This window comes from Chanodichthys erythropterus, chromosome 5 (assembly GCF_024489055.1).
Source record: "Chanodichthys erythropterus isolate Z2021 chromosome 5, ASM2448905v1, whole genome shotgun sequence".
Lineage (NCBI taxonomy): Eukaryota > Metazoa > Chordata > Actinopteri > Cypriniformes > Xenocyprididae > Chanodichthys > Chanodichthys erythropterus.
Window position 1 is genome coordinate 11,924,868 of NC_090225.1, and position 14,041 is coordinate 11,938,908.

The 14,041-nt window shown below is 37.5% G+C and overlaps 1 protein-coding gene and 1 long non-coding RNA gene across 3 annotated transcripts in view; one reads left to right on the forward strand and one right to left on the reverse strand.

Annotated features, from left to right (window-relative positions):
• LOC137020473 (uncharacterized) lies at positions 1-6,182 on the reverse strand. 2 transcript variants are annotated; one of them, XR_010895200.1, is made up of 2 exons: positions 6,047-6,182; positions 1-2,118 (listed from the first exon to the last, which is right to left on the reverse strand). It is a non-coding gene; the product is annotated as an uncharacterized lncRNA (long non-coding RNA). The 2 variants fall into 2 exon arrangements; XR_010895199.1 differs by having other exon boundaries at positions 1-5,484; positions 6,047-6,179.
• ppm1ba (protein phosphatase, Mg2+/Mn2+ dependent, 1Ba) overlaps positions 6,126-14,041 on the forward strand; it is a 27,460-nt gene continuing 19,544 nt past the window's right edge. Inside the window, exon 1 of the mRNA XM_067386091.1 lies at positions 6,126-6,504. The gene's annotated coding sequence lies outside the window, so the exon portion shown is untranslated. The remainder of the gene's footprint in view (positions 6,505-14,041) is intronic.

Consider the following 14,041-nt stretch of genomic DNA (forward strand, 5'->3'; position numbering starts at 1 on the left):
GTATCTTTCAAATTTAAAGTATGAAAATATGAACAATAAGTACAGCAAATCATAAAATGTACATATATATATATATATATATATATATATATATATATCAGTAGTGACCAAAAGTGATGTCCAGTCATCCCTCTTCATCCTTTATTCAAATATTATTAAAAGTTTGTTAAAGATTTTGTATATTGCGTAGTTGTGCTTGGACTCAGTAGTTTTATTTGTAAAAAGAAATTATAAACACATGCAAAAACAAGAGAGAACCAATGAAATATTAATAACTGATTAGGTTATAGTCAATGTATATATATATATATATATATATATATATATATATATATATATATATATATATACCATAACCAAGTTTTGTGTTTTGTTCTTCCCTCATATTTAAAATATACATATTTTTTTTAAGTAGGCTACATAAAATATTTCCCTCACATTTTGATGGTTCGAACTGGTATGGTTGATGGATCAAACTTGTAGGGTCATTTAATAAAGCAAATGTCCCCTCTGAACATCACATTTGGCCACTACTGTATAGGCCTATATTGATATGATAGGCATTGTTGTCATGTGTGGAGTTTTGTAGGGCTAGTCTTGATCAGACAGCCAGTCTCTCTGCAGCTGGGGTGGTTCTCACTGTCTCTCCCCCACCTGGCTCTTATCCTGTGCTGTTTGCCATGCATCAAAAAGGGTCTTAACGTTACTGAAAGACAGTGAGAGAAAAAAAATAGGCCTCTTAGAGACAGCTGTTTATTTACAGACGGTGACAGTGTGGCATGTTTTGCATTTGCATATGGGTACCCAGAGAAAAAATGTGTCCTGTAATTGGTTTCGTGGTCTGTTAACATATGAGAAATGGATGTCCAGACAGATATGTCCTCATTCCTTCGGGATACAGAAAAAGCAAAGAGGATGTGTTGACCTGAGGCATATTATTTCCTAATAAAAATTTTAATTTCTCCCATGCACACACATATATTGACCCTGATGCAGACAGCGGGACTTGTAGAGAAAAAAAAATCTTTGTAGCAGGACACATCTGGTGAGGTCATGAGTGTGTTAACAGTCTGTTGTTATCATTTGTCACATTTTATTATATTGTGTTTGTTGCAGTCAACAAGCTTACAATGATCTTTAGCCATTTACAAAGTTGTCAGTTTTTTGATTTCCACCCACTCAGACTCTCAGTGAACCCAAGGACCCCACTAATATTAATATAATTAAATATATTATTGAATTATATTTCATAATAACGTGAACAAACCATGTCAACACATTACACATTTAGAAATATAAAAGTTGTTGAAGTATAAAACAAAAACAATGATGAATGATAATAATAATAACAATAATGCTCATCAAAAATTCAATACTTTTTTTCATTTTTATCCTGCTATTTTCAGTAGTAGTTTATATGCACTCAGATCACATGACCAGTGACCTCTCTTCAAAAATCTTAGTACTATCATTTGACTCTGTCTTGAGTGGAACATAGTTAAGCCTGTAGTCAGAGGTTAAACTGCACACACATTTTAGTATTTACCATATTTCCAAGTTCTATACAATAATTGTCAAATAGAGCACTTACCTCTGACATCATTTGTATAGCCACTGAATAAAAATATGTGCTAAAGTCATATGCCGCTTCTGCTTCTTGACCTTTTATTGGTATCTACAATCAACCGTCTTGATCTCCAGGTTATGACATTTATCTGCATTTTTCAGAGAAATTCACAAGAAAAAAGCTCATTCACAACAATTCTTTGCAAATGTGACAATAATTACATGGCCAATCCTTTAGCGTTATTCATTAATTTATCAGAATCATTCTTTATATGTGCATAAGTGGTTAGATTAATTTCAAAATAATTTAACCAGAATGTGAAATATATATAAGCAAAAATCATAAAATGATAGAAGTTGAAGAATGTATTTTTAATAATATTTTTAATATACACAATTTTACAAATGTAAGCAATGTTTTCTTCATATTTTAATGTAGTGAATTATTGAAAATGAGAATTAGATTATCATTTACTCATCTTGTCTTTCCAAACCAGTTTGAGTTTCTTTCTTTGTGGAATATAGGAATTGTAATCTTTGGGTGTTCTATTCCTAGTGAAAGTAATACAAATAACAGTGACTTAGTAAACCATATGTCAGTATCTCTGGAGTGATTTGAGGTTGTATTTTTCTAAAAGCTGTTGGAGATCTAAGCATAGGATTGAAGCACTTGGTCACAATTAAAGACTAAATCATTTCTGGAGTTGGTTTTCCTCCCCAGCTAACAAAAAATGTATTCTGTTAACACGTCACGTCAAATATTGCATATTTGAAAAGGTTTGCGTACAGATGACAGCGTTGTCAAATCGAAAAAATGCTGTATTATGCATGCCGGACCAGTAGTTGGCGATGTAATTTTGTAAAGAAACACTACACGCCTGTGCACATGTGCATTCTTTTACAGAGCGGTGAATTCAAACAACCAAGATGTTGAAAGCACCAAGGAATTTTGTCTGGAAGGACGATTGGCTTGGTTTATTACTACAAGTGACCCTGGACTATAAAGTGGCAAATGTCAGGAAAACGTGGACTGGGAGAAACTAAGCTTTTCGAAACTCCGAATCAATTGAACCAAATGCTTTGCAAAATGATTCACTTTTCGAAGCGCTCAAAACTGGTTACAGGTGCTGGTCAATACTTTACTGTGTAAATACAACAAAAACTACTAATGCAATTTCAGAGAGGCTAGCAATAGCAATCTAGCTTCGAAAGCATAAGATCCCACCCTCCCTTTAGAGTGCTCTTCAAAGCCACGCCTCCTCCAAAACACATGCCAAAGCAGAGTCTGCAAAGCAGCACGAGAGACGGTGTTGAATTACTTCATGTCTCAAAGCACATAACATTACAATAATAATGAACGTAAACAACTTAGAGCTCTGACTTGTCCAATCTGAATGCTGCAGATTAATTTCGCCGTTGATAGTGTTGCCATATAAGGTCTGAGGACGTGAAAACCTCAGAGTAGAACATCACAGGTTGCCATCTCTTAATTATGGTAATTACACTCGCTGTTTTGGTTCAGGAGGAACTGAAGTGGCTGCTGTTTGTTTACAGCATCTGGTGACTGTGTCTACAGCATCGCCTTATGGAACACGCTAATGATATGTGATGTCTGCGGGAGCAAGGTGTGTGCAGGTATTGAAATACATAGGTTGACAGGCAGGTAGGACATCCTACAAATGCAATAATTGGACGAACACAGAAGATGTACATTTTTTTTTTTTAAATATTTAGACCAGTTCTATTATTGATTTCTATCAGGATGTGAGGAGTTTTAATCAGTATAACAAAAAGGTTGCCTACCCAACCTTTAAATATGAAGTGTCTGTAGCCTATAATATGTGCTCTTTTATTAATTTGTTTAATTGTTTTGTGTGTTTTGTGGAGGGTGTGGCTAGTCAGGCCAGTAAGAGAAAATCAACTATATTCTTCTTTTTTGTTATAAATGTGTCATTATAAACTTTATAAAACCGAGATCAGGTAAAAATCAAAATCATATAGGCACTGGTTCAGTGATTCACTGAAATTGTCCCCTAATGGCAAACTATTGAAATTTATTAACTTTTCAAAACAATTATGATGTAACAAAGTCTTGTTTACTGAATTTGATAGTTTGATGCGTGCTCAGAACCACTTATTCGAAACAAAAGATTTGCAAATGTTTCGAAAACGCAGTGGCTTTTCGAAAAGAAGTGGCAGTACATAAGAACAAGTGAAGGTATGCTAACGATTAAAATATAGATGTGCCAACACACGGAAGAAACTTGCGCAGTGCAAGTGGCTCTCTCGCACTGTATGATGTGACAGACAACTACTCATCCAGACTGGTCAGTAACATGTTTACCCACGACGCAAAGCAGGGGTCAGCGATTTCTCCCGAGGGGGACCCACCGCCATTTGTTTAGGGTCCCCAATAACGTAAACCCACCCCTGAGTCCGGTTCCCTTCACACCGTGCAGGTTTTCCAAAAATTATGTTGTGAGTCCTGAAAATTTATGCGTGCGAGTTCGGTTATAGAATACAGTTGTCACTCTCGTAAATACCCAAACTATGTGTGAACCGTATAAGACTCAGTTATAGGACTGACAATTGTATTCTGCTGCTGTGTGAACATTGCCTTAGAGAGAAAGTTCTGAGAATGTTCCCTGTTAGCTGTTTCCATAGCCACTAGGCTAACAGCTACCATTTATCCAGTTTCTGAATAACAAGATTGTCATGTTCAGACAATCCTAGTCTCCATGGTGATAAAAACCACTCTGTAGTCTGGTTTATCAGCACTTACTAGGTGCAGGTTTTGTATTTGGCCGAATGTTTACTGTAGCTAAGTTGATGGGTTAGGCCTATCTGACAACAGTGCCTATCATTATCCTCCTATATATAAACTAATGGTTGACTGATGAGATATTTTATGTCATCAGTGTGGAGTTCATCAGCTGACTGTCTCCAATAATCTAATCATTCTACTTTGGTCCTGCTTTGATCTAATCAGTGATGTCATCAAAGAGGCAATAAGTATGTGCACTGATGACTGATGAGGTATTACAGAGCACAGAACACATCTTTATGATGACATAAAGAAGTCACTTAAGTTCAAATTGACAGAAAATTCTTCTCCCTTTTTCCCATCGCATATCAAGTCTGAGAAGTGTTTATTTATTTATTTATTTATTTTTAAAAAAAGTGGAAATTAAGTGCCTAACAGGTATTTATTAGTGTGAATAATGAGTGTTTGGGGTAGGTGTAGAGGAGGGCTTAAAGTAATAATGTTCCAATAAGGCAGCATTCATTTATGATTTTTATAAATACAATCATATACACTGAAAATGTTGTTACTTGTTATTATCGTATACTTTAGAATTATTGTATACACTTAGTGCAAATAGCATAAAAGTAGTGCAAAGAAAACACTGCTTCTACTATGGCTGGGTGTTTGTTTTGGCGATTTATTTTGTGGTATGCAGCTTTAGAAATCAGAGGGAAATGCAAGGAGGGACCAATATTGCAGATTTCCTGGCAACCTTGAGAGATGGAATTGATTAGCATTAGTTTGCAGCAGTGGCTCTACGAGCATCAAATGGTTCATGTCCAATTCAAAGACATCCTGAAATCTCAATTCTCTTTGCAGCAACTTGAGACATTTCTTCATATTTTCCAACTCTTCACTGCAGATAGCTGTATATGGTTATTTAATTTGAACCAGAAAAGTTTTAGTGTCATCCAATTATATTAAAAATATGATCTGAAATTATTAATGTAAATGCAGAATAACCAATTCTAAAGTTGTTACAGAGCTATCAAACTATCTTCTGGGTAAGATGACCCCTGGGAACCAAATTCTGTAACCAATACTAATAATCAATAATTGATGAGGATACCTGTGAAGAAACAGAGGAGGTGCAAGATTATCTGCAGGAGGGGCTGTAGAAATGATGTAGAAATTTGAAGTCAGCAATCACCAGTTCAATGGTCATATAAAAGATAAACTAGTTTGCAACTATAAGTGATATCTGAGTTTTAAAATCCATAAAGTAACAACAATTGCATCTATAGAATACCATGTAACTAATAACAAAATTATAAGTCTTCAAATGCCCCTTAGTAAAAAGCCCTTAAAACATTTCTCTAGATTACAAGTACATGATTATATTCTAAGCCCTGTCTGCAAAACCAGACCATAAAGTTGTAGGCTAAGTTTTAGCTACTTAAGTGAAAAAAGTATAATTAAAGTGTTATTATTTAAAGAATGCTAAAGTGTAGGCTACTTCTTTTTCACTAGGGTAACATGAACTTTTTAAGACACACACACATATATATATATATATATATATATATATATATATATATATATATATATATATATATATATATATATATATATATATATATATAATATTATTATTATTATTATTATTAACCAAGATACAGAACATAATGGAAGATTCATGATATCTGATCCAAAACAAAGGGGTTTTATACTCACCCTCTATTCAGCATAATGATGTCAATCATAGAGGCGATGGCCCCTCCCATCCCACAGAACCCAAGCGCGCGGCCGTCAATGGCACTGAGTAGTGCACGTCACCTGTCTCTAACATGTAGCTAGAAACGCTAACACGGCTCGAAATTCAACTCAGATGAACAACACTCTGGTCGCACTTGTTTTCTCGTTGAGCCGAAGTGAAACTGCATATCAAAGATGTTCGTAACAGCTCGTAATCCAAGCCGAGAGACGTTGAGGGCAGAACTGACCGTGTGAATTTAACCGCATTAGCTAGCCAGCTAGCTGGGTTTACCTTTAGCTGCTCTAGTCGAGACGAGCTAATATCACCAACGTTCAAAATATCGATGTTTAGCGAGTGTGTTCTCGATCATAAAGGCACATTTGACGGCCGCCTGGAACGTGGCGTCTTCTGGAGAGGACATTTCAATCAGAGAAACGTAAGTCACACTACATTTGTCAGACTAACTAGCAAGCTAGCGCTATTTACCGGGATGGACGTGTTTTGTAACTGCTGCACCAAGGGCCAGTCTGTGAGCACGTACTTCTGCCTGCTCCAGGAATTTGACCTTTTAATGGCTGTGTCGCAAAACCTAGTAAATTGCCAGTCTAGGCAGCATTTTTGGGTATCGTATGTTTTCGATTTTAACGTTAAGACGCTTATGGTGTCCCAGATGCTGTCAACGTGGGTAGCTCAATAGGTTTTGACACAGCCCACAACAACAGTCATGGCATTTAATTACTCATGATTATTTTTAACGTTATAAGATGTAAATACAGGCTTTTTAAGTTATTCCTCCCCCAATCAGTACACAAAACAAGGCCATGTCAGCTGGTTATGTGTCAGAAATTAACTAGAAGGCCTTATTTTAAACATATACGGTGTGTCATACTTGTAAAATGCTTTCTTTAATATAAATTGAATGAACATACACTCATGATGTGATATGCATGACTAGATCTAGAACAGAATTTTTTATCGGAATTTATATGCAGTTTTTTTTTAATTTATTGTAGCTTTTGCCCTCAGGTTTTGAATTTTGATAGCATTTTTCAAACCCTGATTAAGTTTTGACCCTGAGTGTGATTGAAAATAGCTGATGGAAAGTTGGCACAAATAATCAAAAGTAAAATGAATAAGACTCTTTTCCAACAGTGCGTAGCCAGCCATTGAACTGCTTGTTCTGTGGCAATGGAAATCACTTGTGATGAAGGGTTGGTGTAAACTGTAACTGTATTATTGTACAGCTATATTTATATTTAAGTATATCCAAATTTACCCACGTACATACAGTATACTACGTAGTGTAAACTTTTTTTAAAATCTGCATTTGAAGTGTCCAGCGCTGTGCAGTGCACAGCCTCAAGTACGTGTCAAAACAAACTCCACAGACGTCAGTAGCTGTTTCCATCCACCTTTTTTTATGTGCATTTTGGGATATCGCATAAAACGCTGAATGGAAACAAGATGCGCATTTTATAAAAAAACGTATGCGATATGAAAACATGCACAATGCATGCACAATGGAAACACTTTTACCCAATAAATTCCTTGATGTGCATCAAAAAAGACATGTGACTTTGCGATGGTACGGCATAACTGAACCAACCAGCAGACGATCTCGTTGTTTTGGTCATTCTGTAATGCCTGAGAAAAGTCTGTCGTTAAAGTGGTTCAGTATAATTCCCTCCCAGAAGCGCCTCACAGGATTGCGTTCACAAACACCTGGCATTTAAATGCAAGAGAACATGACAGCGTTTATTGGGTTTCATCTGTGCGCTTTGAGGCGCAAGTAATTTATTATATACAAAAATTATTATATACAGTGGCTACTTCTACTGCTGCAACTTCCATTTTTCTTAGTGGTATTTAGCTTCAGTTTATCAGGAAGTGATGATTTTGTTCTCCGACTCACTGGATGGAAACAGTGCTTTATTCACAAATGTTTTATGCAATATTCCAAATTTGCACTCAAGTTAAATTCGCAACTTTGGATGGAAACATAGCTAGTGATAGTTTTTATTTCGCCTCTAGAGGCTGCTCCTTGTATAAGTCACTTTGGATAAAATCGTCTGCCAAATGAATAAATGTAAATGTAAATAATATACTGTATAATGACAACAGTCCCTTCTCAGCCACTCAAGCAACAGACAGAACCCGGAAAAGGGTTTAAAGGGATATTTCACCCAAAAATGTAAATTCTTAAAAAAAATAAAGTCGTTAATTACTCAATCTCATGTTGTTCCAAACCCTTAAGACTTCTGTTCATCTTCGGAACACAGGTGAAGATCTTTTTGATGAAATCTGAGAGCTTTCGGTCCCTTCATGGATAGCTAAGCAACTGACGCTTCAAAATGTTCATAAAGTGATTGGGAAACTAATCCATATTAATTGAGCAGTTTAGTCCAAATTTTCTGAAGAGACACGATTGCTTTATATGATGTACAGATTGAATTTAGGCTTATATTCACATATAAACATTCATAAACACACAGCAGTTGTGGTAAACGGAAGCTCATGCAAGTTTGCTTGATGTGCGCGAGAACCAATGAGGTTCATTCTCATGTGTTATGCAGCACGTTTCAGCTTACGCAAGAGGTTTGTTCTCACGTGTCAGTCAGGTTCAATTGAGCTTCTATTCATGTTCGCTGATCAAACTATATCTATAGTTTAGTTGGCATCCAGTATGTTCAAGATATGTGCAACACCTGGGTAATATCTTAATAATTGCACAATACTGTCAAGCTTCTGGTCAGCAAGAATGCAGAAAAAAAAAAAAACAGAAACTTGCAGACACTATTTCTGAAAGGATTTTGTAATCATCTCACTTAAATTTATCCTTAACTAGGTATGAGTGAAAAATATAAGTGAAGTGAATCAGCATTTAATTTCTTGTATGATTTTAGTCAGCAGTCTTTTCATTGTAAAACTTAGACTGATGAGCTTCATTCCATTTTTGTCAAAGTAAAATTCCTTTCATGTTTATCCAAGCAGTAAAGTTTGTTTTTCACTGGGATTTTGGACTTATGCCTGGTGTGTACTGATGGTTTCATCAAAAGGCTTTTAAGGTCTTTGTATTCCACGTTAGTTTATAGGCTATGCAGCTTGCCACCCATGTATCACGCAAAGGTCTCCTCCTGCTTCATTCCCTAATGGCACCTTACACAGACATTGGCATGGGCGCAGATGATGCGAGGACCTAAAATAACTCTGAAAGTTTATGGAGTGCTTGGCCACTGATAATAGGCATGGTTTGTGAGAGGTTTGTTGGTTGATGGTAGGCTTGCCTTGGTCGGGTTTCTCAAGTAATAGGTATGATCATCACTGCTGCTAAGATATCGTTACCTCTTAAAATGGAATAAATTTTATGTAGCTGAAAATGAACATTCCAGGATCTGTTTGATATTTGTTTTCCTCAGGGAAATTATTGGGTAACTAAGGCAACTGGGATAAGGCAACTAAGGCAACTTTTTCTCAGCGCTAAAGCCATGCCCCCATGAATGTAGACTATATCTACGGCTATATGATTTAGTCCAGAAACGAACTTGTATCTGAATGCAGATATGAGCGCTTGGCCAACACACTGCCAATGTGTGGCCCAATTAAAGTTTCTAGAAATGTCTACATTAATGTACTTCCATAGAGTATCGAACCTTAACCTTAAACACTGGCATTTGAGCACTTAATCATAAAAGTCTAGAGCCGAGAGCTTGATAGTATTCATTTTTGAAGGCGATTAGAACAACAGATATGATATCACTAAGCTTTGATAGTAGTTTACTTGAGATCAAATAGGTTGTGTTAATGTACCATTGTTTGCTTGATCTATCCTTCTTGAAAGCCTTTGCACAGTAGCTAATCAAGTACTGCATGCTTCTCATGAGTGGATTAACAAATTGAGTTAGCTTGTTAACCCCACTATCTGGAATCCCTCTGAACCTTGAGGCGACCTGCTGATGTTTGCAAACTCTTTGATTAATGATAGGAAGATTACATTAGAAGTCATGTTGCACTCCTTGGATCCATATCTAACGTGACCTTGTACCAAAAAACCACATTGATTTACATTTTGCCTTTTGATTCTGATCCATACTGGCTGATCTTACTTCTACTCTACAGGTTTAACTACAAGGAGTCTCTGGAAATGTAGGCTTGAGAGATGGGGTCTGGTTAATGAATGTAGGCTGATATAACAAAGGCAGTAGCTAACTGAGCTGCTAAATTTTAATTCCTTAGACTTTTCCATTATGCGTGCAGTTACATTTAAAAGTCTGTGAACAAATTAATGGTTATGTTTGTTTGTAGTCTACAAGTTATCCTAGAACAGCCTTTTCTTATTTTTGGACCAGAAATGCCATATTTGTGAGAATTGTTCTTTTTTTTTTTTTTTAAACTTGTTTGTTATTATTATCAAAATCAGTGGGTTATACCATTATTGGATATACCATTGTTTAATTGCATTCTTCTGGTGCTTTGAAAACGTTCTCATTGAAATGGTGAGATGAGGTCCATTCACACCAAAAACTAACCGTAATTATAACGATAACTATATTAGTGCCAATAATAACTGTTTAATGTTTAATTTGAGTTTGCGGTGCAGTTATGTTGCTGCTTTAAATTCAGTCGAGCTGAAAAAGTTAAATGGATTCTGGTTAGTTGTCAAAGTTTTTATCATTTATTAGCCTAAAAGTGATTCCAACTATATTGTTCCTCTGTTATCATCATAGCTGTATTGTGGACTTCCCTATTCTCATTGAATTAGAATGATTATTAAAGGGGTCATGACTCATGACATTATAAATCAAATTTTCATAGATTTTTTTGCCATGCTAGTGGTCTTTGTACCATTGAAACTTCCTGCAAGTTTTAGAGTTTAAAACGTCATCTTCAATGTAAACAAAGCATTTTATTATTCAAGCACTAAAAACATGGATATTAGGGGACTTGTAATGTCACACAGGCAAATGCATTTGCATATGTCTGCCTCCAGAGCAAGACATTGACGAGTAGTTATACTTAGGCCCAATCCCAATTCTATTTTATACCCCTTCCCCTTACCCCTACGCCTACCCCTTCCCCTTGCCCCTTGAAACAGAGTGTCAAGGGGTAGGGCTGAAAATATTCTCCTAAGAAATGGGACACCACTACTAGACCGTTACACGTCATCATAAGTCGTCGCTAGCTCCTACGTCATAGATGCGCCGATGTTTATCACTCTTCTAAAGGCCAATTCACACCGCACCGACAACACTCGTCTGTTGGAGTTTGTTGGATCGGTGTGACACCCCTGTTGGTGTCTGTTGGAGTCGGTTTTCACTCGACTGAACATGTTTAATCGCCGTTTGTCGGGTCGTTGAATGTCTGCGCGGTGTGAACAGTTTTCCAACAGACGGTAACAAACTCTGACGTAATCTGACCTGTCCACAAACTTATGGGTTATGGGTCTCGTTAATAAAAAGGGTAACGCTAAAAAAGCCTTAAGATGCCATCGATAGCTGTAGTGATCTCTGTTGCTTGGGCGACAGCTATTTTTTTGCATTTGTCTTCAGTTCTTCGCATAAGACAAAGGAGACGAGCCTGCGTGTTTCCTCAGGAATCCCTGGTTGATACAGAACATACAATACTGATGAATAAGCACGCAAACTGAATGCACTTTTTGTTTATATCATATAACGTAACGTATTTATGGACGTAACCACAACAAAACAATACATTAATCAGGCATGCGGCAAAAAAACATGTTAGCTGCCACCGGATTTGAATTATGTTGTCAAATCAACGTGGGTTTCAATAAAATATAAAAAAATATGTTGTGGAACTATCATAAAGTAAAAAACATTAGCGAACTGTTTTCATAGCGATTTTAACAAATCTTTTTTCGGAGAACATAACCGTATACATGAACACAAGATTAAAGGCAACATAAAACAAGTGATTATTTATTACTAAAATACTGTTTACCGTAAAAAAATACTTACATTTATGGGTCTCTCTGCTCGCTTGGTCGGCCATGTTGGAAATTTATGATACCCCTTCGTCTGAAGTGTGGTCCCGAAAAATCTTAGTTTGAAGGGCTACCTGGCCCTTCCCCCTACCCCTTCCCCTCCAACCAAATGAGAATTGGGACACCCCTACCCCTTCACGTGAATGCGCGAAACAAAGGGGAAGGGGTAAGGGGTAGAATTGGGATTGGGCCTTAATCACACCATACGCCTACTGGCGTTCAGTCGCTTAACAGCCGACACTTGCCTACACCGGATGTCGAAAGCAGCAAATAGAACCCATTAAAATCACTGACGCTGTCTACACTGGATACAGTATACAGACACCCAGTTAACCCTTGGTCATTCTAAACTCCAGGTAAATGGAATCCTGGGTTATCTTTATTCACGTTTCACACTGCTCATACTATGCCTAGAGTTAAAGTCCTTGTTTGAATATTCGCGGTGTCAGTGTTACTGACTGGACAAACGCAGCATGTGACCTGTTTATATAAAGGCTCTAGCATTGAGAGTCCTTATAAGCGTGTGCAAGTTTTCTCCGAATGAACTTTGAGCTATGAAGGTAAGAATGTCTCTTATTCACTCCAATTGTCGCATTTTCCATCGCCATTTGACATTTTTCTTGTCATACACAGAAACAACTGTTTATATACATTGCGCGGTGCCCAAAGCATGTTTTATAATATACAGTGGGTACGGAAAGTATTCAGACCCCCTTAAATCTTTCACTCTTTGTTATATTGCAGCCATTTGCTAAAATCATTAAGTTCATTTTTTTTTCCTCATTAATGTACACACAGCACCCCATATTGACAGAAAAACACAGAATTGTTGACATTTTTGCAGATTTATTAAAAAAGAAAAACTGAAATATCACATGGTCCTAAGTATTCAGACCCTTTGCTCAGTATTTAGTAAAAGCACCCTTTTGATCTAATACAGCCATGAGTCTTTTTGGGAAAGATGCAACAAGTTTTTCACACCTGGATTTGGGGATCCTCTGCCATTCCTCCTTGCAGATCCTCTCCAGTTCTGTCAGGTTGGATGGTAAACATTGGTGGACAGCCATTTTTAGGTCTCTCCAGAGATGCTCAATTGGGTTTAAGTCAGGGCTCTGGCTGGGCCATTCAAGAACAGTCACAGAGTTGTTGTGAAGCCACTCCTTTGTTATTTTAGCTGTGTGCTTAGGGTCATTGTCTTGTTGGAAAGTAAACCTTCGGCCCAGTCTGAGGTCCTGAGCACTCTGGAGAAGGTTTTCGTCCAGGATATCCCTGTACTTGGCCGCATTCATCTTTCCCTTGATTGCAACCAGTCGTCCTGTCCCTGCAGCTGAAAAACACCCCCACAGCATGATGATGCTGCCACCACCATGCTTCACTGTTAGGACTGTATTGGACAGGTGATGAGCAGTGCGTGGTTTTCTCCACACATACAGCTTAGAATTAAGGCCAAAAAGTTCTATCTTGGTCTCATCAGAGCAGAGAATCTTATTTCTCACCATCTTGGCAAACTCCATGGGCTTTCGCGTGTCTTGCACTGAGGAGAGGCTTCCGTTGGGCCACTCTGCCATAAAGCCCCGACTGGTGCAGGGCTGCAGTGATGGTTGACTTTCTACAACTTTCTCCCATCTCCTGACTGCATCTCTGGAGCTTAGCCACAGTGATCTTTGGGTTCTTCTTTACCTCTCTCACCAAGGCTCTTCTCCCCCGATAGCTCAGTTTGGCCGGACGGCCAGCTCTAGGAAGGGTTCTGGTCATCCCAAATGTCTTCCATTTAAGGATTATGGAGGCCACTGTGCTCTTAGGATCCTTAAGTGCAGCAGATTTTTTTTTGTAACCTTGGCCAGATCTGTGCCTTGCCACAATTCTGTCTCTGAGCTCTTCAGGCAGTTCCTTTGACCTCATGATTCTCATTTGCTCTGACATGCACTGTGAGCTGTATGGTCTTATATAGACAGGTGTGTGGCTTTCCTAA